The sequence below is a fragment of the Hydractinia symbiolongicarpus genome, chromosome 13, assembly GCF_029227915.1.
Source record: "Hydractinia symbiolongicarpus strain clone_291-10 chromosome 13, HSymV2.1, whole genome shotgun sequence".
NCBI classification, from domain to species: Eukaryota; Metazoa; Cnidaria; class Hydrozoa; order Anthoathecata; family Hydractiniidae; genus Hydractinia; species Hydractinia symbiolongicarpus.
In genome coordinates, this window is record NC_079887.1 from 2,311,066 (window position 1) to 2,338,543 (window position 27,478).

A 27,478-nucleotide genomic window follows, 5' to 3' on the forward strand; every position below is an offset into this window, starting at 1 on the left:
CGATTTTTTAAATTATTTTTTTACCACTAAAACGCATGAGACTTGCAGTTTTCAAAAATGTTTTCATTTTTGATGAGACGCTGATTAAAAGAAGTTTAATCGCCGGCAAACGAAAACCTGCGATTTCCCGTAAATCCCGGACTCGGCCCGTATAGCCAAAAGTATACAAAGAAAGTACCCAGGGTGTAAACTCATTTCCCGAACGATTTTTTATATTATTATTTCACCACTAAAGCCCATGAGACTTGTAGTTTTTAAAAATGTTTTCATTTTTGATGAAACGCTGAATAAAAGAAGTTTAAACGCCGGCAAACGAAAACCCGCGACTTCCCGTAAATCCCGGACTCGGCCCGTATAGTCAAAAGTATACGAAGAAAGCACCCAGGGAGTAAACTCATTTTCCGAACGATTTTTTAAAATATTTTTTCACCACTAAAACGCATGAGACTTGTAGTTTTCAAAAATGTTTTCATTTTAGATGAGACGCTGAATAAAAGAAGTTTAATTCCCGGCAAACGAAAACCTGCGATTTCCCGTAAATCCCGGACTCGGCCCGTATAGTAATGAAAGTACCCGGGATGTAAACTCATTTCCCAAACGATTTTTTAAGTTATTATTTCACCACTAAAACCCATGAGACTGGTAGTTTTCAAAAATGTTTTCATTTTTGATGAGACGCTGAACAAAAGAAGTTTAATCGCCGGCAAAGGAAAACCTGCGATTTCCCGTAAATACCGGACTCGGCCCGTATAGTAATGAAAGCACCCGGGATGTAAACTCATTTCCCGAACGATTTTTTAAGTTATTATTTCACCACTAAAACCCATGAGACTTGTAGTTTTCAAAAATGTTTTCATTTTTGATGAGACGCTGAATAAAAGAAGTTTAATCGCCGGCAAACGAAAACCTGCGATTTCCCGTAAATCCCGGATTCGGCCCGTATAGTAATGAAAGTACCCGGGATGTAAACTCATTTCCCGAACGATTTTTTAAAATATTATTTCACCACTAAAACCCATGAGACTTGTAGTTTTCAAAAATGTTTTCATTTTTGATGAGACGCTGAATAAAAGAAGTTTAATCGCCGGCAAACGAAAACCTGCGATTTCCCGTAAATACCGGACCCGGCCCGTATAGTCAAAAGTATACAAAGAAAGTACCCAGGGTGTAAACTCATTTCCCGAACGATTTTTTAAATTATTATTTCACCACTAAAGCCCATGAGACTTGTAGTTTTTAAAAATGTTTTCATTTTTGATGAGACGCTGAATAAAAGAAGTTTAATCGCCGGCAAACGAAAACCTGCAATTTCCCGTAAATCCCGGACTCTGCCCGTATAGTCAAAAGTATTCAAAGAAAGTACCCAGGGTGTAAACTCATTTCCCGAACGATTTTTTAAATTAGTATTTCACCACTAAAGCCCATGAGACTTGTAGTTTTCAAAAATGTTTTCATTTTTGATGAGACGCTGAATAAAAGAAGTTTAATCGCCGGCAAACGAAAACCTGCGATTTCCCGTAAATCCCGGACTCGGCCCGTATAGTCAAAAGTATACAAAGAAAGTATCCAGGGTGTAAACTCATTTCCCGAACGATTTTTTAAATTATTATTTCACCACTAAAGCCCATGAGACTTGTAGTTTTTAAAATTGTTTTCATTTTTGATGAAACGCTGAATAAAAGAAGTTTAAACGCCGGCAAACGAAAACCCGCGACTTCCCGTAAATCCCGGACTCGGCCCGTATAGTCAAAAGTATATGAAGAAAGCACCCAGGGAGTAAACTCATTTTCCGAACGATTTTTTAAAATATTTTTTCACCACTAAAACGCATGAGACTTGTAGTTTTCAAAAATGTTTTCATTTTTGATGAGACGCTGAATAAAAGAAGTTTAATCGCCGGCAAACGAAAACCTGCGATTTCCCGTAAATCCCGGACTCGGCCCGTATAGTAATGAAAGTACCCGGGATGTAAACTCATTTCCCGAACGATTTTTTAAGTTATTATTTCACCACTAAAACCCATGAGACTTGTAGTTTTTAAAAATGTTTTCATTTTTGATGAGACGCTGAATAAAAGAAGTTTAATCGCCGGCAAACGAAAACCCGCCATTTCCCGTAAACCCAGGACTCGACCCGTATAGTCAAAAGTATACAAAGAAAGTACCCAGGGAGTAAACTCATTTCCCGAACGATTTTTTATATTATTTTTTTACCACTAAACGCATGAGACTTGTAGTTTTCAAAAATATTTTCATATTTGATGGGACGCTTAATAAAAGAAGTTTAATCGCCGGCAAACGAAAATCCGCGATTTCCCGTAAATCCCGGACTCGGCCCGTATAGTCAAAAGTATACAAAGAAAGTACCCATGAAGTAAACTCCTTTCCCGAACGATTTTTTAAATTTTTTTTTCACCACTAAAACGCATGAGACTTGTAGTTTTCAAAAATGTTTTCATTTTTGATGAGACGCTTAATGAAAGAGGTTTAATTGCCGGCAAACGAAATCCCGCGTTTTCCCGTAAATCCGGGGCTTGGCCCGTATAGTCGAATGTATACAAAGAAAGTACCCAGGGAGTAAACTCATTTCCCGAACGATTTTTTAAACTTTTTTTTCACCACTAAAACGCATGAGACTTGTAGTTTTCAAAAATGTTTTCATTTTTGATGAGACGCTGAATAAAAGAAGTTTAATCGCCGGCAAACGAAAACCTGCAATTTCCCGTAAATCCCGGACTTGGACCGTATAGTTAAAAGTATACGAAGAAAGCACCCAGGGAGTAAACTCATTTTCCGAACGATTTTTTAAAATATTTTTTCACCACTAAAACGCATGAGACTTGTAGTTTTCAAAAATGTTTTCATTTTTGATGAGACGCTGAATAAAAGAAGTTTAATCGCCGGCAAACGAAAACCTGCGATTTCCCGTAAATCCCGGACTCGGCCCGTATAGTCAAAAGTATACAAAGAAAGTACCCAGGGTGTAAACTCATTTCCCGAACGATTTTTTAAATTATTATTTCACCACTAAAGCCCATGAGACTTGTAGTTTTTAAAAATGTTTTCATTTTTGATGAGACGCTGAATAAAAAAAGTTTAATCGCCGGCAAACGAAAACCTGCGATTTCCCGTAAATCCCGGACTCGGCCCGTATAGTAATGAAAGTACCCGGGATGTAAACTCATTTCCCCAAACGATTTTTTAAATTATTATTTCACCACTAAAACCCATGAGACTTGTAGTTTTTAAAAATGTTTTCATTTTTGATGAGACGCTGAATAAAAGAAGTTTAATCGCCGGCAAACGAAAACCCGCGACTTCCCGTAAATCCCGGATTCGGCCCGTATAGTCAAAAGTATACAAAGAAAGTACCCAGGGAGTAAACACATTTCCCGAACGATTTTTTAAATTATATTTTCATCACTAAAACGCGTGAGACTTGTAGTTTTCAAAAATGTTTTCATTTTTGATGAGACGCTGAATGAAAGAAGTTTAATCGCCGGCAAACGAAAACCTGCGATTTCCCGTAAATCCCGGACTCTGCCCGTATAGTCAAAAGTATACAAAGAAAGTACCCAGGGTGTAAACTCATTTCCCGAACGATTTTTTAAATTATTATTTCACCACTAAAGCCCATGAGACTTGTAGTTTTCAAAAATGTTTTCATTTTTGATGAGACGCTGAATAAAAGAAGTTTAATCGCCGGCAAACGAAAACCCGCCATTTCCCATAAACCCCGGACTCGGCCCGTATAGTAATGAAATTACCCGGGATGTAAACTCATTTCCCGAACGATTTTTTAAGTTATTATTTCACCACTAAAACCCATGAGACTTGTAGTTTTCAAAAATGTTTTCATTTTTGATGAGACGCTGAATAAAAGAAGTTTAATCGCCGGCAAACGAAAACCTGCGATTTCCCGTAAATCCCGGACTCGGCCCGTACAGTCAAAAGTATACAAAGAAAGTACCAAGGGTGTAAACTCATTTCCCGAACGATTTTTTAAATTATTATTTCACCACTAAAGCCCATGAGACTTGTAGTTTTCAAAAATGTTTTCATTTTTGATGAGACGCTGAATAAAAGAAGTTTAATCGCCGGCAAACGAAAACCTGCGATTTCCCGTAAATCCCGGACTCGGCCCGTATAGTAATGAAAGTACCCGGGATGTAAACTCATTTCCCGAACGATTTTTTAAGTTATTATTTCACCACTAAAACCCATGAGACTTGTAGTTTTTAAAAATGTTTTCATTTTTGATGAGACGCTGAATAAAAGAAGTTTAATCGCCGGCAAACGAAAACCCGCCATTTCCCGTAAACCCAGGACTCGACCCGTATAGTCAAAAGTATACAAAGAAAGTACCCAGGGAGTAAACTCATTTCCCGAACGATTTTTTATATTATTTTTTTACCACTAAACGCATGAGACTTGTAGTTTTCAAAAATATTTTCATATTTGATGGGACGCTGAATAAAAGAAGTTTAATCGCCGGCAAACGAAAATCCGCGATTTCCCGTAAATCCCGGACTCGGCCCGTATAGTCAAAAGTATACAAAGAAAGTACCCATGAAGTAAACTCCTTTCCCGAACGATTTTTTAAATTTTTTTTCACCACTAAAACGCATGAGACTTGTAGTTTTCAAAAATGTTTTCATTTTTGATGAGACGCTTAATGAAAGAGGTTTAATTGCCGGCAAACGAAATCCCGCGTTTTCCCGTAAATCCGGGGCTTGGCCCGTATAGTCGAATGTATACAAAGAAAGTACCCAGGGAGTAAACTCATTTCCCGAACGATTTTTTAAACTTTTTTTTCACCACTAAAACGCATGAGACTTGTAGTTTTCAAAAATGTTTTCATTTTTGATGAGACGCTGAATAAAAGAAGTTTAATCGCCGGCAAACGAAAACCTGCAATTTCCCGTAAATCCCGGACTTGGACCGTATAGTTAAAAGTATACGAAGAAAGCACCCAGGGAGTAAACTCATTTTCCGAACGATTTTTTAAAATATTTTTTGACCACTAAAACGCATGAGACTTGTAGTTTTCAAAAATGTTTTCATTTTCGATGAGACGCTGAATAAAAGAAGTTTAATCGCCGGCAAACGAAAACCTGCGATTTCCCGTAAATCCCGGACTCGGCCCGTATAGTCAAAAGTATACAAAGAAAGTACCCAGGGTGTAAACTCATTTCCCGAACGATTTTTTAAATTATTATTTCACCACTAAAGCCCATGAGACTTGTAGTTTTTAAAAATGTTTTCATTTTTGATGAGACGCTGAATAAAAAAAGTTTAATCGCCGGCAAACGAAAACCTGCGATTTCCCGTAAATCCCGGACTCGGCCCGTATAGTAATGAAAGTACCCGGGATGTAAACTCATTTCCCCAAACGATTTTTTAAATTATTATTTCACCACTAAAACCCATGAGACTTGTAGTTTTTAAAAATGTTTTCATTTTTGATGAGACGCTGAATAAAAGAAGTTTAATCGCCGGCAAACGAAAACCCGCGACTTCCCGTAAATCCCGGATTCGGCCCGTATAGTCAAAAGTATACAAAGAAAGTACCCAGGGAGTAAACTCATTTCCCGAACGATTTTTTAAATTATATTTTCACCACTAAAACGCGTGAGACTTGTAGTTTTCAAAAATGTTTTCATTTTTGATGAGACGCTGAATGAAAGAAGTTTAATCGCCGGCAAACGAAAACCTGCGATTTCCCGTAAATCCCGGACTCTGCCCGTATAGTCAAAAGTATACAAAGAAAGTACCCAGGGTGTAAACTCATTTCCCGAACGATTTTTTAAATTATTATTTCACCACTAAAGCCCATGAGACTTGTAGTTTTCAAAAATGTTTTCATTTTTGATGAGACGCTGAATAAAAGAAGTTTAATCGCCGGCAAACGAAAACCCGCCATTTCCCATAAACCCCGGACTCAGCCCGTATAGTAATGAAATTACCCGGGATGTAAACTCATTTCCCGAACGATTTTTTAAGTTATTATTTCACCACTAAAACCCATGAGACTTGTAGTTTTCAAAAATGTTTTCATTTTTGATGAGACGCTGAATAAAAGAAGTTTAATCGCCGGCAAACGAAAACCTGCGATTTCCCGTAAATCCCGGACTCGGCCCGTACAGTCAAAAGTATACAAAGAAAGTACCAAGGGTGTAAACTCATTTCCCGAACGATTTTTTAAATTATTATTTCACCACTAAAGCCCATGAGACTTGTGGTTTTTAAAAATGTTTTCATTTTTGATGAGACGCTGAATAAAAGAAGTTTAATCGCCGGCAAACGAAAACCCGCCATTTCCCGTAAACCCCGCCTCGGCCCGCATAGTCAAAAGTATACAAAGAAAGTACCCAGGGAGTAAACTCATTTCCCGAACGATTTTTTAAATTATTTTTTCACCACTAAAACGCATGAGACTTGTAGTTTTCAAAATTGTTTTCATTTTTGATGAGACGCTGAATAAAAGAAGTTTAATCGCCGGCAAACGAAAACCTGCGATTTCCCGTAAATCGCGGACTCGGCCCGTATAGTCAAAAGTATACAAAGAAAGTACCCAGAGTGTAAACTCATTTCCCGAACGTTTTTTTAAATTTTTATTTCACCACTAAAGCCCATGAGACTTGTAGTTTTTAAAAATGTTTTCATTTTTGATGAGACGCTCAATAAAAGAAGTTTAAACGCCGGCAAAAGAAAACCCGCGACTTCCCGTAAATCCCGGACTCGGCCCGTATAGTTAAAAGTATACAAAGAAAGTACCCAGGGAGTAAACTCATTTCCCGAACGATTTTTTAAAATATTTTTTCACCACTAAAAAGCATGAGACTTGTAGTTTTCAAAAATGTTTTCATTTTTGATGAGACGATGAATAAAAGAAGTTTAATCGCCGGCAAACGAAAACCTGCGATTTCCCGGAAATCCCGGACTCGGCCCGTATAGTAATGAAAGTACCCGGGATGTAAACTCATTTCCCGAACGATTTTTTAAATTATTATTTCACCACTAAAACCCATGAGACTTGTAGTTTTTAAAAATGTTTTCATTTTTGATGAGACGCTGAATAAAAGAAGTTTAATCGCCGGCAAACGAAAACCCGCGACTTCCCGTAAATCCCGGATTCGGCCCGTATAGTCAAAAGTATACAAAGAAAGTACCCAGGGACTCGTCGACGTTAAGGCGCGTTCTTGCGGCTCCTCGTTATTTTAACTCGCTTAATTTTATTTACGGCTTTGGCGAGTAATATTCTAACGCGCTATCTGGTCCGCAGATTTAATTAATTACAAAGTAGCGTGGCACGCCACCATTATTACATTGATTTCATTTGGGTTCTTTACTTGTCCTGATTTGTTTTGTGTCAAGTTTGGTTGAAGAAAGAATTGTTAGAAGAAAGAAGGCTAACAAGTGTAAGTTTTTTTTACTCCAATACGGTGCTATATTGTCAGGAACAAAATTATATTCATAATATAATAAACTTTTGGAGATTTCTAGCCGCTTTAGCTAGCTATACTCCACTCCTGCCCCACCAAGAATGGTTAAAAATAGAAGAGTTTATCTAAGAATTTTTATGTTGTTATTCGATCTCTTTTCACAAAAATATTCTTGTTTTTTCTTGTTTTTTCTAAATCATACTCTACCAAAACCAAAATCTCTAGCTATACTAACTAAAACTGCTTACCAAAGGTAGCTAATGTTAAAAAAATTATAAAATTTTTGCCTTTCGTACACTAAAAAATTATATATTGACTAACTCTGTAAGCCACATAGCAATGTGTTTTTATGTATATATATATATATATCAAATTGAGATACTTATTTAGTCAAAATATCCATAAATACATTTAGGAACTAAATTAAATTTAGAAAATATTTTAAATATTTATATAACGATAATCGTATATGATAACCATAACTGTATAAAATAACTAATAACTGTAGAAACTTAAACTAATCTGAGCTACATTCACATTTAACTAGCTTAAAAGTTTATAATACAGCCTTTTTAACAAAAGTTTCTTCTCATTTTCTTCCTTAATTTAACTGTTGTTTATGTATGGGAGCATGTGATCGCAAAACAAAATATAAATTTCAGTCGTTAAACAAGTTTGCCAACGTGAAATCAATTAAATTACAAAATCTGTAATACTTCTCAACTTTTCCAAATCACTACAGTTTATCGAAAACGTTTTCCCTATATTTTCAAATGTTAATGTTTTACTAAAAACTATTAACATTAACATTAAACTATTATTAAAGTATACTTTATAATATAAAAACTTCTGTTTACAACACTTTCAGTTCAAATTTGACTTTAACCTTATTGTAAAATCAAAAAAGTTCTTTTTTTAAAGCTTTACAATAACGTAAGACCTTTATTGTTTCTTTGTATTTTTTTGTCTCTTCGTCTTTTTCCGGGACTAATTTTACACTGTGTTTGGTATCTTGCAAAGCGGTAAATTCTAGATCTTTTAATTCTTCCATTTTTGTTCTTTCTGCAATTTTCACTTTGACTTCAACTTCTGCCACACACAATTTATAGTTTTCTGTCAATTCTTTTGTTTTTCCAGACTTCATACGTTTGCGCAATCGATCATACTTGTAAACAAGAGCTATATCAGCAAGTATTGATTTTAGCATTCTTGCTGTGTTACCAATCTCTTTCTCAGTTTGAGGAACATTCATTGGTTTTCTTTTAATTTTAAACAAAGAATCACCCTTATCTACTGTATTATTGGGAGCGAAATGTGGGAGTATAGTAGGAAAAATAGCTTTATTTGAAATAGGTGTCGATGTTACAGGTGCAAATTTTTTCGAACATGGTGTCGAAGGTACAACGGGTGGAAACAATGGTGTAGTAGGTGCCTCGAAATTGGTAACAGGTGATACTGAGATACTGGTTGACATGAATTCCTTCTTTTCATTCACACTGTATTCGAAATGTTTTAAATTATCCAAGAATACCGTGGTGTTTTCTTTAGTTACTTTGTAGGCTGGGATAATTTCAGTATTTTTTAAGCAATCAACCCATAACCTGGACAAAAATTAAAATTACAAAATATTGTAAATTTGAAAATTTAAGTATTAAAGGTGTATTTTTAAATTCAAATTTGTGAACTGTAAAACTTTTTGTAACTAGGTAGACAAAGATATAATTTACCCTTAGATATATGTGGTAATAAAGGTGTATTTTAAGATATATACATTACTTTTTCAGGTAATCCTCTTCCTGATTCAATGTCCACGATCGGAAATGATGCAACTTCAATGTGCTGTCTAATGGTAATTTTTCTTCATTTTTTATGAAAATACCTGTTGGTGTTTCTTCCCACCACTTGTGACTGTCCAAAATGAAGTCAGCGATACGTTTAAGATATGTTTCGTGATTTCTTGGGTATTCTTTTATCCAGTCAAATGGGATCAGTGTGCCTAAATAATGACAATAGGTACATAAATTTTAATTCAATATTAGCAAGAAAATCTTAATTTGTCCTTAAGAATAACTAAATTTCCTAATTTTTACATCAAATTTGTCCAAAATTTGTTTAATTATAGATTATAGATACTAGTCAATAAGGCCCGTGGAAAAATCCACTGAGGAGGCAGGATAAAAATGAAAAAGAAGCGTTAAAATTGTTTTAACGTCAAAGTTTGGTAAATTACAGAACAAAATTATAAGCGATGTTTTATAGAATTTGTTAAAGAAAATTGTAAGGAATATAATCGTCTTTGTAAAAGTCACGGACAGACAGACAGAAGCTCCGTATTATTATAAGATATGAATTATATAGGTTACATTTTTGCAAAATGTTTTCCAAGGGACTGAATGAAAATTAATACCTGTCATTGCATTACTAATTGGTTTGTACAATTCCTTGAATTCTTTTTCTTCTCTTTCTTCCAGCTCAATACCCTCATTTAACTTTTCTGCTGCTTGCAATCGAATTATCGCATTGGCTATAATGTTATCACCATGATTGTTAGATGTTAACTTAGTGAAGGTTTTCAATGGATTGAACATGGCTTCCTCCTTCTCAGTATTAGCTGTACGCCCAGAGATCAATCGTAATTGAGTACAGGAATGACGCATTAAGGAGTGGTAGTAAACACCGAAGAATTTCCGTGATGTCAATGACTTCAAGCTACCCTTTATATAGATTTTAGTCAGCATTGAGTGAATATGTGTTGCATTAATCAATCTCAATATGACTGGAGTGCTTCGTTCTTTATCAGGAAGGTATAAAATTTCCTGTATTTCACATAGAGTTGTCAACATTTTCACAGCAAAAGTATCTTCCAAATTTTTTATAGCCCAATTTGTGGCTATCAATAAGCTTCTTCTATAGTCACTAGAATTTTTAGCCTCTTTGTTGTTAAAAGAACTATCAATAATTTTAATTAGCTCTTGCTTTTTGTCAATGTGGTGTGGAAGTTCATTGTATATGTTTTTTATGTAATTGGATATGTCGTGTAATGGTTCATTGTTTAATACTTCGTATTTTCCAAGGTTCACTTCCTCCAGTGTATTGTTAATGTTCTCAAACATTAATGCTGGTAATCGTTGTATACCATGGACACTTTCAAGTAAAAGGGATTGTAGCTCTTTAAGTGTTGTGGAGCACGAGAACTGTATTTTTCTTTGGTGAAGCTCATGAATTAGTTGATCTTTTTTTAAGTTCTGGAAAACTTTCACCTTGCCATCATGGAGTGCATCGGTGGCACGTATTGTCATCTTCACCTGAGCCATTCTATCATGCAGTGATAAATGATCCAAGTTGTATGAATGGACCATACTGCTTGCACAATCAGCATGAATTCCACAAGAGTGACAGTAAAAATTTCCGCCCTTTTGTTGCCCTGCTTCAAAAGCTGCAGCTGGACTATCACCCTTGAAAATTCTCATAACATCAGTGATGTTGAATTCTTTTTCAACTGGTGATGTTATCTTCAAAATATCTTCCAGTCGATCACTACTGTATAGCAGCTGCTGGTCATTAGAAGGACATCTAGCTAACAGGTAAAACTCTGGCTTCTCTACTGTAGCTTGAATGTTGACTTTTTTGTTAGTCTTTTTCATGTATTCCTCATCTGTATAAAACACTGCTGGGTCATACATGCATGAAACTAACATTAGAAGGTGACTATGACTGGCAAGAGATGAACCATCATGCCAACACATCAAGTGCCTTGTTCTTTCTATCTCTTGAACCTTTTTAATAATGTCTTCATGACTGACCAGCTTGTCAAACTCATTTACACTTTTTAGAAAATTAATTAGTTCTTCTATTTCCATTCCGTACAATTGTTCATCAGTGTGAAGCCTCATATATTGCCTATGCTTTCTTAGCATGTCACGTCTGATATCTGACAGTTCCATTTTTCTACCCAAGATTTCTACAGTTTCTTCAACAACTTTATTGTTTCGAAGTACAACTTTTTCAAACTTTTGAGGCACAATGAGGTGACCTAAGTTGTAATCTCCACTGGCAATTTTTTCTTTTAATTTTTCAGTTACTTGTTGATTCGTAACTTCTACGGGTATCGACAGATCTTTGAAGTTTGGAACGTTCAACCTGAAGAGAATGTTGTACATAAATATTAGCAAAGTTGGGACGAGGTTTGGTTAAAAAGAAAACAATTAGTATGTAGATATACCTTCGTTTTTTCCTTCTAATTCTTGTGAAACTATCATTAATATCATTAGCAGTAACACAGCAGCGGAATCTGTTAATGTTGCAACCACATAATGTCAGCAGTTCTTTCATTATCTGCCCAGCATTGGCAGGTGTAATACCTGAAAAATATATAATCATTTAAGCCTAAGTACACGTTTTTTTAAAAGAACACTAAAATGTTCTTAACATACCATTTTTGCTTTTCAAATTGTACCGTCTTGCCAAATCAGTGAAATTTATTTTAAATTCATCTGGATATTTGTTAATTTCAGTTATACAATCTTGTTGCTCCCATGTGTACTGCTGGAGATCACCAGTATGTGAATGTGGTCTTTTTATACCCTAGAAATATGTTCAAAACAGATGACAAGCTGTGATCATTAAATAACATGGATTTTAGTAGAAGTGTAAGTTATCATTTGGTGATTGAATTGCAGCTGTTGCACTTACAGCTCTTATTTTTTCTAACTCGTCTGAAGTTCTTCGTATTGCATTTTGCTTACTCTCAAAACCAGCTCGCAGTCGCAATTTGTTTCGGTTACGTAAAGAAACGGGTACACCAAATGTTCTAAAAAATGAATAATATGATGATTTAATACGATTCTATCTTTTTTAGGAGAGATTACAAGACGAAAACACGCTTAATCTCGAATAATCATCGCGAATGTAAAATAAATAATCTTGCAACCGTGGTGACAAAGATAGTGACAATTTTTGTATATGAAAATTTTGTTTGTTCATTTTAGTACCTCTGCCCCATACATACCTTTCTACTACTGTTTCGCTCCACTGATTTTCAATGTCAAGTTTTACAGCATTGACCAGCTCGTTCTTCTCTTTCTTCTCATTCTTTATCACCATTGTCTTAAAGTGTGACGTGAAGGAAAGATTATGATTTGCTTTGAATTCATCGTCTAATTTTTGAAGAGTTGCCTTGGTCTGCGCCTAAAAATATTTTTAAGATTAATTGATACAACTTAGCCATTTCATAGAACAATTTTATAAGAATGAAAGATGTCCCGTGATTTTTTACATGCGTATCCAAAATGAACACCAAACGTATATTTTTACTTTCGGACTTCTGGTCGTAACTTGTAACTCTGATTTCCGGCTTTATTGATTATTATGAACGCAACTTCTCTTTTTCTCATTTTGATTATGCCGAATGAAAATAGACATAAAGCTGGGAACGAGTTTGTTATTAAAGATCAGTGGAATAAAGGAGGTCATCTGGTATTTTTAATTAACGTACCTTCAAATTTCTTTCTTTGTACAATCCTGCTATGTCAGCTTTTTTTTTCAAGCTAAGTTTGCGTACGGGAAACAAACCCAAGTTCTCTTTCCATATCGCATTGTTTTGGCATCCAGGACAATTTTCAAACTGGTGTATTATCTTCTTGTCTGTCGACAATCTCTTCCATTTTTCATTCCCGAAACATTCAACGAGTTTATTTTTTGATTGGTGGTCTGTCTTTGCTAATGCACGGATGTTGTCAATAATTTTAGGGAAGCACCTTAGAAAGAAAAAAAACGATATTCAACAGCCTGGGAAAATAGTCATCCCCACTTTTGATTTATGAAAAGATGGATATAAATTTTTTTAAATATATGATTTTTACCTTCTAAATGTATCATAATTTATACTTCTTAAATCAGAATGAACTTCAAGTAACTTGTTAAATTGATGTTTCAACACCCGTCCCGTAAAAACCTTTTTTGTTTCACCATCGCACTTCTTGAGACCATGCCTCTCCGTCAAAATTTGATATACTCCAATTTTTATAAAACCACAAGTTAATGGATCGAGAATAGATGATGCCATATTGTACCAATTTCTCTTCAAAAATTTTGTCGCGCGCTTTCGATTCGATTTTGGCGGTAAAATTGGAGAATGGGCGCAATTGGCCCGTAAGAAAATTAGGGGACTGCGCAATTGTCATTTCCAAACCTAATTGGTTGGATGCTACTTTGTATCGTCCTTTTTTTCATTATTGACGCCGTAACCATAGCAACACAATAACATTTGTGTTTTTTTTATTTCAAGCAAATAGCCAAGATCAGGTTAAGGGCTTCCAACAAGTATATATGTACTTAGATATAGTCCACGGGATAATAGGACCCATATTTTAAGATTTTACTCTCACCTTCGGAGATTAATATCTAAACGGTTTGAAAAAATAGATGAGATTATAACTGTAAGAAAAATAGTAAATGTATGGAATTTATTGCCCACAGAAGTGACAGGGCTTGCACCTGTTCTGCATGATAAATCAGCAGCTATCCAAACACACTTCTTTCAGTAAATGAACAATAAAATCACACTTCGTTTAGTAAATAAACAATAAAACCTAACATGATAATGATAGTTATATTTGTTTAATGATGGGTAAGGAGGGCTAGGTGTAGAAAAGAAGTGGATATGAGAATAGAAATTAAAACTTCCCATTGAGTTATTTGTTGCTTATTTGAAAATACCTATTTCTAAAAGCTTAGGCAAAATTAATTCTTCAAATTTCATGGGAAAATGTAGTCATCCGCTAAAATAAAGAATTTTGAGACCACTTATATGCAAAAATAAGTTCCACAAAAATTTCCTCCACAAATAATTTGTTCAAATACAAAATAGAATCAACAACTCGATCAAAGTGAAACATGTATATATATAAATGGCCTGTTTACGTAACAAATTTTCACCCAATTGTGAAACTTTACAAAACTTGCACAAATTTCCTTTTGTGAATTAGTTCAGTTTAGATATTGTGCAGGAATTATAGTATATAACCTATTTTTGCTTATATCCTTTGTCTAAAGTGAATTTGTATTAAATTTACAGGGAAAATTAAAAAAGAGCTGGAATTAACGTAAAATGCAAAATAAAAGATTGCGAAAGTTTGTCCTTTTTTAAAAAATGCCTTTCTTTAAACTACACATTTTAGAGCAAATTGCAAAAAAAATCCACAAAAGTTAAGTATATATATATTAGGTTATATTTCTATCCACTTAAAAATTAAAATGGTGCTGTTTAATGTATTGGAAATATTAACCCTATAATAACTGTTTATGAGGGCAATACTGGAGAATATTGACCAACGTCAAAGTATTGCCAGAGCTTGCGAGGGCAATACGTGACAGGGGTCAATATTCTAAGGTATTGCCCGAAATAAACAGTTATTATATGGATTATTATCCGGTTACTGCATTTTACAACAAAAAATATAACATTATAAGCAGGATGTAGAAACTATGTCTTTATAGACACTATTCCCATGGAACGTACATTCGAACTAAAAATATATTTTTTTAAATCGAATATCGTGTAAACATTACAGGATTTTATCGTAGCTACAAACTAAAAGATAAAAGTAAGTTTCACTTCTGTTTCACGTTTTGTTTACTTTTTTCCGTGTTTATTTACATTTAATGCTACCGTATTTAAACTATAAACACTGTTGCTATGGTAGCGGGCAATACCGTGGAATATTATGACGTAAGTTCTAACCAATCACATTGCTCGATTTTCGAAAATATCGATGCCGCCCTATTGCGTGGCAGGCAAAAAGATCCAGGCACTAGGTAGGCGAGGTCCTATTTACCTTAAAGCGAAAAAGGAGCCAAATTCACAAAAATTAAGCAAACAAAAATTAATCCCGCAAGAACTTATCCCGCATTAATTAACATTAATTATGGCACCGTAGGTGAGTGGTTATAGCTCTCGTACTCTGTGCGGGAGACCAGGGTTCGATTCCTCTTGACGGCGATTCAACATGTGAGGGAAATTGGGAAGATGGCACACTGTGTGGGCCGTTGGATGTTGCCGGGAGTTGTCTAGTAGAGCGCGGGCCCTAATTGGGGCGTAGCGCAAAATGAGCATTAAATACTCTAGGACTCTCCATCTAAGCCATAGCCCCTGCTGGAAATAATAGACAGGGTATATCCCTCGATATTTGTGAGGCTAGCCATGTAAAATATGCACATCTATCTATCTACCTACACACATAAGGTAGTCTGTTTCTTCGCATGAAGGTATCGGTACGACTTTATATGAATATATGTCAATCAGAAGGTATCCATCTACACTGGCTTAAAGCCTCAACACAATGTTTCTGTAGTAGAAAGAAATGGACTGAAAAAGACCTTTCCGCTCAGCTAGCAAGCTCCCACATCTTTCAGCCTGCCACGCAGTTGTTAGAGCCAGCAGGGCCTATCGTGAAAAATGTAAACATTCAAAAAGTTCTATAAATTTGTACAATATATATCACACACAGGACACAAACATTTTTTATGTGTAGCTAGCTATAGCTACCAAAACACATTAGGAAGCAAACAAACACAAAAGGAAGCATACAAATTGCAAAACATATCTGGCTAGCTAAGCATTAGAAATTAAACTTATAATATTATTGCTAACCATATTGAAAGAGAAAGAGAAAGCTAGCTAGGAGAAGAGACTTCATTTTATGATGGCTTCTGCAAAGTTGCAGTTTGCTTGTTTACGTGATCAACCTCTTCCCCAGGGCTCCTTCCAAGATTGTCGAAAAAGTAAACCGGCCCCGGGGACGAGATTGTCATTAGCTAGGTCTTAAAAATGACGGACCAAACAATGGCGGCGAAGTTCAGGGATTTTTAAAGGTAGTGCATTGAAATGCTTCTGCCGCTGGCTGAATATTGCACACCAGTTGTAAAGATGTAGTAGAAAGTGTAGCTTAGATAATGCAGAATGGGTTTTGTTCAAGGCATAAGTGCAAAAATTAACGAATAGCAATAAATTGTACAAAATGAATGACAAGTTGCCAAAATTGGCACAAAATATGGGAAAGATTGGCAATTTTTACTGCTTTATATTGAAGTTGGGACTTATGTCACGTACGATTTTGTAAGATTGTCATGTTAACTTACCAATTTATGTGTTTTTTTTCCCAGTGACTCGACAAAACTTTTTCGAAAACATGCTATTTTTGGTACCCCTACTTCTGGAGCTCCCTGTGGTCATACGAGAAGGAATCTGAAACCGAGGTTATCATTTTTGAAAAGAGGAGGCTTTGCTGACCAAAATATGAACGAGTTATATTATTTCGTCGTAAAATGGTCGAGTTAATTAAACATAAAGTTCCCAATTTTTCATAAGCTGAAAAACGTGTAATTTCCAGACCCGGCCTTAATATCGACGAGGAGTAAACTCATTTCCCGAACGATTTTTTAAAATATTTTTTCACCACTAAAACGCATGAGACTTGTAGTTTTCAAAAATTTTTCCATTTTTGATGAGACGCTGAATAAAAGAAGTTTAATCGCCGGCAAACGAAAACCTGCGATTTCCCGTAAATCCCGGACTTGGCCCGTATAGTAATGAAAGTACCCGGGATGTAAACTCATTTCCCGAACGATTTTTTAAATTATTATTTCACCACTAAAACCCATGAGACTTGTAGTTTTTAAAAATGTTTTCATTTTTGATGAGACGCTGAATAAAAGAAGTTTAATCGCCGGCAAACGAAAACCCGCGACTTCTCGTAAATCCCGGATTCGGCCCGTATAGTCAAAAGTATACAAAGAAAGTACCCAGGGAGTAAACTCATTTTCCGAACGATTTTTTAAATTATATTTTCACCACTAAAACGCATGAAACTTGTAGTTTTCAAAAATGTTTTCATTTTTGATGAGACGCTGAATGAAAGAAGTTTAATCGGCGGCAAACGAAAACCTGCCATTTCCCGTAAATCCCGGACTCTGCCCGTATAGTCAAAAGTATACAAAGAAAGTACCCAGGGTGTAAACTCATTTCCCGAACGATTTTTTAAATTATTATTTCACCACTAAAACCCATGATACTTGTAGTTTTCAAAAATGTTTTCATTTTTGATGAGACGCTGAATAAAAGAAGTTTAATCGCCGGCAAACGAAAACCCGCCATTTCCCGTAAACCCCGGACTCGGCCCGCATATTCAAAAGTATACAAAGAAAGTACCCAGGGAGTAAACTCATTTCCCGAACGATTTTTTAAATTATTTTTTTACCACTAAAACGCATGAGACTTGCAGTTTTCAAAAATGTTTTCATTTTTGATGAGACGCTGATTAAAAGAAGTTTAATCGCCGGCAAACGAAAACCTGCGATTTCCCGTAAATCCCGGACTCGGCCCGTATAGCCAAAAGTATACAAAGAAAGTACCCAGGGTGTAAACTCATTTCCCGAACGATTTTTTATATTATTATTTCACCACTAAAGCCCATGAGACTTGTAGTTTTTAAAAATGTTTTCATTTTTGATGAAACGCTGAATAAAAGAAGTTTAAACGCCGGCAAACGAAAACCCGCGACTTCCCGTAAATCCCGGACTCGGCCCGTATAGTCAAAAGTATACGAAGAAAGCACCCAGGGAGTAAACTCATTTTCCGAACGATTTTTTAAAATATTTTTTCACCACTAAAACGCATGAGACTTGTAGTTTTCAAAAATGTTTTCATTTTAGATGAGACGCTGAATAAAAGAAGTTTAATTCCCGGCAAACGAAAACCTGCGATTTCCCGTAAATCCCGGACTCGGCCCGTATAGTAATGAAAGTACCCGGGATGTAAACTCATTTCCCAAACGATTTTTTAAGTTATTATTTCACCACTAAAACCCATGAGACTGGTAGTTTTCAAAAATGTTTTCATTTTTGATGAGACGCTGAACAAAAGAAGTTTAATCGCCGGCAAAGGAAAACCTGCGATTTCCCGTAAATACCGGACTCGGCCCGTATAGTAATGAAAGCACCCGGGATGTAAACTCATTTCCCGAACGATTTTTTAAGTTATTATTTCACCACTAAAACCCATGAGACTTGTAGTTTTCAAAAATGTTTTCATTTTTGATGAGACGCTGAATAAAAGAAGTTTAATCGCCGGCAAACGAAAACCTGCGATTTCCCGTAAATCCCGGATTCGGCCCGTATAGTAATGAAAGTACCCGGGATGTAAACTCATTTCCCGAACGATTTTTTAAGTTATTATTTCACCACTAAAACCCATGAGACTTGTAGTTTTCAAAAATGTTTTCATTTTTGATGAGACGCTGAATAAAAGAAGTTTAATCGCCGGCAAACGAAAACCTGCGATTTCCCGTAAATACCGGACCCGGCCCGTATAGTCAAAAGTATACAAAGAAAGTACCCAGGGTGTAAACTCATTTCCCGAACGATTTTTTAAATTATTATTTCACCACTAAAGCCCATGAGACTTGTAGTTTTTAAAAATGTTTTCATTTTTGATGAGACGCTGAATAAAAGAAGTTTAATCGCCGGCAAATGAAAACCCGCCATTTCCCGTACACCCCGGACTCGGCCCGCATAGTCAAAAGTATACAAAGAAAGTACCCAGGGAGTAAACTCATTTCCCGAACGATTTTTTAAATTATTTTTTCACCACTAAAACGCATGAGACTTGTAGTTTTCAAAATTGTTTTCATTTTTGATGAGACGCTGAATAAAAGAAGTTTAATCGCCGGCAAACGAAAACCTGCGATTTCCCGTAAATCCCGGACTCGGCCCGTATAGTCAAAAGTATACAAAGAAAGTACCCAGACTGTAAACTCATTTCCCGAACGTTTTTTTAAATTATTATTTCACCACTAAAGCCTATGAGACTTGTAGTTTTTAAAAATGTTTTCATTTTTGATGAGACGCTGAATAAAAGAAGTTTAAACGCCGGCAAAAGAAAACCCGCGACTTCCCGTAAATCCCGGACTCGGCCCGTATAGTTAAAAGTATACAAAGAAAGTACCCAGGGAGTAAACTCATTTGCCGAACGATTTTTTAAAATATTTTTTCAGCACTAAAAAGCATGAGACTTGTAGTTTTTAAAAATGTTTTCATTTTTGATGAGACGCTGAATAAAAGAAGTTTAATCGCCGGCAAACGAAAACCTGCGATTTCCCGTATATCCCGGACTCGGCCCGTATAGTAATGAAAGTACCCGGGATGTAAACTCATTTCCCGAACGATTTTTTAAATTATTATTTCACCACTAAAACTCATGAGACTTGCAGTTTTTAAAAATGTTTTCATTTTTGATGAGACGCTGAATACAAGAAGTTTAATCGCCGGCAAACAAAAACCCGCGACTTCCCGTAAATCCCGGATTCAGCCCGTATAGTCAAAAGTATACAAAGAATGTACCCAGGAAGTAAACTCATTTCCCGAACGATTTTTTAAATTATATTTTCACCACTAAAACGCACGAGACTTGTAGTTTTCAAAAATGTTTTTATTTTTGATGAGACGCTGAATGAAAGAAGTTTAATCGCCGGCAAACGAAAACCTGAAATTTCCCGTAAATCCCGGACTCTGCCCGTATAGTCAAAAGTATTCAAAGAAAGTACCCAGGGTGTAAACTCATTTCCCGAACGATTTTTTAAATTAGTATTTCACCACTAAAGCCCATGAGACTTGTAGTTTTCAAAAATGTTTTCATTCTTGATGAGACGCTGAATAAAAGAAGTTTAATCGCCGGCAAACGAAAACCCGCCATTTCCCGTAAACCCCGGACTCGGCCCGCATATTCAAAAGTATACAAAGAAAGTACCCAGGGAGTAAACTCATTTCCCGAACGATTTTTTAAATTATTTTTTTACCACAAAAACGCATGAGACTTGTAGTTTTCAAAAATGTTTTCATTTTTGATGAGACGCTGAATAAAAGAAGTTTAATCGCCGGCAAACGAAAACCTGCGATTTCCCGTAAATCCCGGACTCGGCCCGTATAGTCAAAAGTATACAAAGAAAGTATCCAGGGTGTAAACTCATTTCCCGAACGATTTTTTAAATTATTATTTCACCACTAAAGCCCATGAGACTTGTAGTTTTTAAAATTGTTTTCATTTTTGATGAAACGCTGAATAAAAGAAGTTTAAACGCCGGCAAACGAAAACCCGCGACTTCCCGTAAATCCCGGACTCGGCCCGTATAGTCAAAAGTATACGAAGAAAGCACCCAGGGAGTAAACTCATTTTCCGAACGATTTTTTAAAATATTTTTTCACCACTAAAACGCATGAGACTTGTAGTTTTCAAAAATGTTTTCATTTTTGATGAGACGCTGAATAAAAGAAGTTTAATCGCCGGCAAACGAAAACCTGCGATTTCCCGTAAATCCCGGACTCGGCCCGTATAGTAATGAAAGTACCCGGGATGTAAACTCATTTCCCGAACGATTTTTTAAGTTATTATTTCACCACTAAAACCCATGAGACTTGTAGTTTTTAAAAATGTTTTCATTTTTGATGAGACGCTGAATAAAAGAAGTTTAATCGCCGGCAAACGAAAACCCGCCATTTCCCGTAAACCCAGGACTCGACCCGTATAGTCAAAAGTATACAAAGAAAGTACCCAGGGAGTAAACTCATTTCCCGAACGATTTTTTATATTATTTTTTTACCACTAAACGCATGAGACTTGTAGTTTTCAAAAATATTTTCATATTTGATGGGACGCTTAATAAAAGAAGTTTAATCGCCGGCAAACGAAAATCCGCGATTTCCCGTAAATCCCGGACTCGGCCCGTATAGTCAAAAGTATACAAAGAAAGTACCCATGAAGTAAACTCCTTTCCCGAACGATTTTTTAAATTTTTTTTTCACCACTAAAACGCATGAGACTTGTAGTTTTCAAAAATGTTTTCATTTTTGATGAGACGCTTAATGAAAGAGGTTTAATTGCCGGCAAACGAAATCCCGCGTTTTCCCGTAAATCCGGGGCTTGGCCCGTATAGTCGAATGTATACAAAGAAAGTACCCAGGGAGTAAACTCATTTCCCGAACGATTTTTTAAATTATTTTTTTACCACAAAAACGCATGAGACTTGTAGTTTTCAAAAATGTTTTCATTTTTGATGAGACGCTGAATAAAAGAAGTTTAATCGCCGGCAAACGAAAACCTGCGATTTCCCGTAAATCCCGGACTCGGCCCGTATAGTCAAAAGTATACAAAGAAAGTATCCAGGGTGTAAACTCATTTCCCGAACGATTTTTTAAATTATTATTTCACCACTAAAGCCCATGAGACTTGTAGTTTTTAAAATTGTTTTCATTTTTGATGAAACGCTGAATAAAAGAAGTTTAAACGCCGGCAAACGAAAACCCGCGACTTCCCGTAAATCCCGGACTCGGCCCGTATAGTCAAAAGTATACGAAGAAAGCACCCAGGGAGTAAACTCATTTTCCGAACGATTTTTTAAAATATTTTTTCACCACTAAAACGCATGAGACTTGTAGTTTTCAAAAATGTTTTCATTTTTGATGAGACGCTGAATAAAAGAAGTTTAATCGCCGGCAAACGAAAACCTGCGATTTCCCGTAAATCCCGGACTCGGCCCGTATAGTAATGAAAGTACCCGGGATGTAAACTCATTTCCCGAACGATTTTTTAAGTTATTATTTCACCACTAAAACCCATGAGACTTGTAGTTTTTAAAAATGTTTTCATTTTTGATGAGACGCTGAATAAAAGAAGTTTAATCGCCGGCAAACGAAAACCCGCCATTTCCCGTAAACCCAGGACTCGACCCGTATAGTCAAAAGTATACAAAGAAAGTACCCAGGGAGTAAACTCATTTCCCGAACGATTTTTTATATTATTTTTTTACCACTAAACGCATGAGACTTGTAGTTTTCAAAAATATTTTCATATTTGATGGGACGCTTAATAAAAGAAGTTTAATCGCCGGCAAACGAAAATCCGCGATTTCCCGTAAATCCCGGACTCGGCCCGTATAGTCAAAAGTATACAAAGAAAGTACCCATGAAGTAAACTCCTTTCCCGAACGATTTTTTAAATTTTTTTTTCACCACTAAAACGCATGAGACTTGTAGTTTTCAAAAATGTTTTCATTTTTGATGAGACGCTTAATGAAAGAGGTTTAATTGCCGGCAAACGAAATCCCGCGTTTTCCCGTAAATCCGGGGCTTGGCCCGTATAGTCGAATGTATACAAAGAAAGTACCCAGGGAGTAAACTCATTTCCCGAACGATTTTTTAAACTTTTTTTTCACCACTAAAACGCATGAGACTTGTAGTTTTCAAAAATGTTTTCATTTTTGATGAGACGCTGAATAAAAGAAGTTTAATCGCCGGCAAACGAAAACCTGCAATTTCCCGTAAATCCCGGACTTGGACCGTATAGTTAAAAGTATACGAAGAAAGCACCCAGGGAGTAAACTCATTTTCCGAACGATTTTTTAAAATATTTTTTCACCACTAAAACGCATGAGACTTGTAGTTTTCAAAAATGTTTTCATTTTTGATGAGACGCTGAATAAAAGAAGTTTAATCGCCGGCAAACGAAAACCTGCGATTTCCCGTAAATCCCGGACTCGGCCCGTATAGTCAAAAGTATACAAAGAAAGTACCCAGGGTGTAAACTCATTTCCCGAACGATTTTTTAAATTATTATTTCACCACTAAAGCCCATGAGACTTGTAGTTTTTAAAAATGTTTTCATTTTTGATGAGACGCTGAATAAAAAAAGTTTAATCGCCGGCAAACGAAAACCTGCGATTTCCCGTAAATCCCGGACTCGGCCCGTATAGTAATAAAAGTACCCGGGATGTAAACTCATTTCCCCAAACGATTTTTTAAATTATTATTTCACCACTAAAACCCATGAGACTTGTAGTTTTTAAAAATGTTTTCATTTTTGATGAGACGCTGAATAAAAGAAGTTTAATCGCCGGCAAACGAAAACCCGCGACTTCCCGTAAATCCCGGATTCGGCCCGTATAGTCAAAAGTATACAAAGAAAGTACCCAGGGAGTAAACACATTTCCCGAACGATTTTTTAAATTATATTTTCATCACTAAAACGCGTGAGACTTGTAGTTTTCAAAAATGTTTTCATTTTTGATGAGACGCTGAATGAAAGAAGTTTAATCGCCGGCAAACGAAAACCTGCGATTTCCCGTAAATCCCGGACTCTGCCCGTATAGTCAAAAGTATACAAAGAAAGTACCCAGGGTGTAAACTCATTTCCCGAACGATTTTTTAAATTATTATTTCACCACTAAAGCCCATGAGACTTGTAGTTTTCAAAAATGTTTTCATTTTTGATGAGACGCTGAATAAAAGAAGTTTAATCGCCGGCAAACGAAAACCCGCCATTTCCCATAAACCCCGGACTCGGCCCGTATAGTAATGAAATTACCCGGGATGTAAACTCATTTCCCGAACGATTTTTTAAGTTATTATTTCACCACTAAAACCCATGAGACTTGTAGTTTTCAAAAATGTTTTCATTTTTGATGAGACGCTGAATAAAAGAAGTTTAATCGCCGGCAAACGAAAACCTGCGATTTCCCGTAAATCCCGGACTCGGCCCGTACAGTCAAAAGTATACAAAGAAAGTACCAAGGGTGTAAACTCATTTCCCGAACGATTTTTTAAATTATTATTTCACCACTAAAGCCCATGAGACTTGTAGTTTTCAAAAATGTTTTCATTTTTGATGAGACGCTGAATAAAAGAAGTTTAATCGCCGGCAAACGAAAACCTGCGATTTCCCGTAAATCCCGGACTCGGCCCGTATAGTAATGAAAGTACCCGGGATGTAAACTCATTTCCCGAACGATTTTTTAAGTTATTATTTCACCACTAAAACCCATGAGACTTGTAGTTTTTAAAAATGTTTTCATTTTTGATGAGACGCTGAATAAAAGAAGTTTAATCGCCGGCAAACGAAAACCCGCCATTTCCCGTAAACCCAGGACTCGACCCGTATAGTCAAAAGTATACAAAGAAAGTACCCAGGGAGTAAACTCATTTCCCGAACGATTTTTTATATTATTTTTTTACCACTAAACGCATGAGACTTGTAGTTTTCAAAAATATTTTCATATTTGATGGGACGCTGAATAAAAGAAGTTTAATCGCCGGCAAACGAAAATCCGCGATTTCCCGTAAATCCCGGACTTGGACCGTATAGTTAAAAGTATACGAAGAAAGCACCCAGGGAGTAAACTCATTTTCCGAACGATTTTTTAAAATATTTTTTGACCACTAAAACGCATGAGACTTGTAGTTTTCAAAAATGTTTTCATTTTCGATGAGACGCTGAATAAAAGAAGTTTAATCGCCGGCAAACGAAAACCTGCGATTTCCCGTAAATCCCGGACTCGGCCCGTATAGTTAAAAGTATACAAAGAAAGTACCCAGGGTGTAAACTCATTTCCCGAACGATTTTTTAAATTATTATTTCACCACTAAAGCCCATGAGACTTGTAGTTTTTAAAAATGTTTTCATTTTTGATGAGACGCTGAATAAAAAAAGTTTAATCGCCGGCAAACGAAAACCTGCGATTTCCCGTAAATCCCGGACTCGGCCCGTATAGTAATGAAAGTACCCGGGATGTAAACTCATTTCCCCAAACGATTTTTTAAATTATTATTTCACCACTAAAACCCATGAGACTTGTAGTTTTTAAAAATGTTTTCATTTTTGATGAGACGCTGAATAAAAGAAGTTTAATCGCCGGCAAACGAAAACCCGCGACTTCCCGTAAATCCCGGATTCGGCCCGTATAGTCAAAAGTATACAAAGAAAGTACCCAGGGAGTAAACTCATTTCCCGAACGATTTTTTAAATTATATTTTCACCACTAAAACGCGTGAGACTTGTAGTTTTCAAAAATGTTTTCATTTTTGATGAGACGCTGAATGAAAGAAGTTTAATCGCCGGCAAACGAAAACCTGCGATTTCCCGTAAATCCCGGACTCTGCCCGTATAGTCAAAAGTATACAAAGAAAGTACCCAGGGTGTAAACTCATTTCCCGAACGATTTTTTAAATTATTATTTCACCACTAAAGCCCATGAGACTTGTAGTTTTCAAAAATGTTTTCATTTTTGATGAGACGCTGAATAAAAGAAGTTTAATCGCCGGCAAACGAAAACCCGCCATTTCCCATAAACCCCGGACTCAGCCCGTATAGTAATGAAATTACCCGGGATGTAAACTCATTTCCCGAACGATTTTTTAAGTTATTATTTCACCACTAAAACCCATGAGACTTGTAGTTTTCAAAAATGTTTTCATTTTTGATGAGACGCTGAATAAAAGAAGTTTAATCGCCGGCAAACGAAAACCTGCGATTTCCCGTAAATCCCGGACTCGGCCCGTACAGTCAAAAGTATACAAAGAAAGTACCAAGGGTGTAAACTCATTTCCCGAACGATTTTTTAAATTATTATTTCACCACTAAAGCCCATGAGACTTGTGGTTTTTAAAAATGTTTTCATTTTTGATGAGACGCTGAATAAAAGAAGTTTAATCGCCGGCAAACGAAAACCCGCCATTTCCCGTAAACCCCGCCTCGGCCCGCATAGTCAAAAGTATACAAAGAAAGTACCCAGGGAGTAAACTCATTTCCCGAACGATTTTTTAAATTATTTTTTCACCACTAAAACGCATGAGACTTGTAGTTTTCAAAATTGTTTTCATTTTTGATGAGACGCTGAATAAAAGAAGTTTAATCGCCGGCAAACGAAAACCTGCGATTTCCCGTAAATCGCGGACTCGGCCCGTATAGTCAAAAGTATACAAAGAAAGTACCCAGAGTGTAAACTCATTTCCCGAACGTTTTTTTAAATTTTTATTTCACCACTAAAGCCCATGAGACTTGTAGTTTTTAAAAATGTTTTCATTTTTGATGAGACGCTCAATAAAAGAAGTTTAAACGCCGGCAAAAGAAAACCCGCGACTTCCCGTAAATCCCGGACTCGGCCCGTATAGTTAAAAGTATACAAAGAAAGTACCCAGGGAGTAAACTCATTTCCCGAACGATTTTTTAAAATATTTTTTCACCACTAAAACGCATGAGACTTGTAGTTTTCAAAAATGTTTTCATTTTTGATGAGACGCTGAATTAAAGAAGTTTAATCGCCGGCATTTCCCGTAAATCCCGGACTCGGCCCGTATAGTAATGAAAGAACCCGGGATGTAAACTCATTTCCCGAACGATTTTTTAAATTATTATTTCACCACTAAAACCCATGAGACTTGTAGTTTTTAAAAATGTTTTCATTTTTGATGAGACGCTGAATAAAAGAAGTTTAATCGCCGGCAAACGAAAACCCGCGACTTCCCGTAAATCCCGGATTCGGCCCGTATAGTCAAAAGTATACAAAGAAAGTACCCAGGGAGTAAACACATTTCCCGAACGATTTTTTAAATTATATTTTCATCACTAAAACGCGTGAGACTTGTAGTTTTCAAAAATGTTTTCATTTTTGATGAGACGCTGAATGAAAGAAGTTTAATCGCCGGCAAACGAAAACCTGCGATTTCCCGTAAATCCCGGACTCTGCCCGTATAGTCAAAAGTATACAAAGAAAGTACCCAGGGTGTAAACTCATTTCCCGAACGATTTTTTAAATTATTATTTCACCACTAAAGCCCATGAGACTTGTAGTTTTCAAAAATGTTTTCATTTTTGATGAGACGCTGAATAAAAGAAGTTTAATCGCCGGCAAACGAAAACCCGCCATTTCCCATAAACCCCGGACTCGGCCCGTATAGTAATGAAATTACCCGGGATGTAAACTCATTTCCCGAACGATTTTTTAAGTTATTATTTCACCACTAAAACCCATGAGACTTGTAGTTTTCAAAAATGTTTTCATTTTTGATGAGACGCTGAATAAAAGAAGTTTAATCGCCGGCAAACGAAAACCTGCGATTTCCCGTAAATCCCGGACTCGGCCCGTACAGTCAAAAGTATACAAAGAAAGTACCAAGGGTGTAAACTCATTTCCCGAACGATTTTTTAAATTA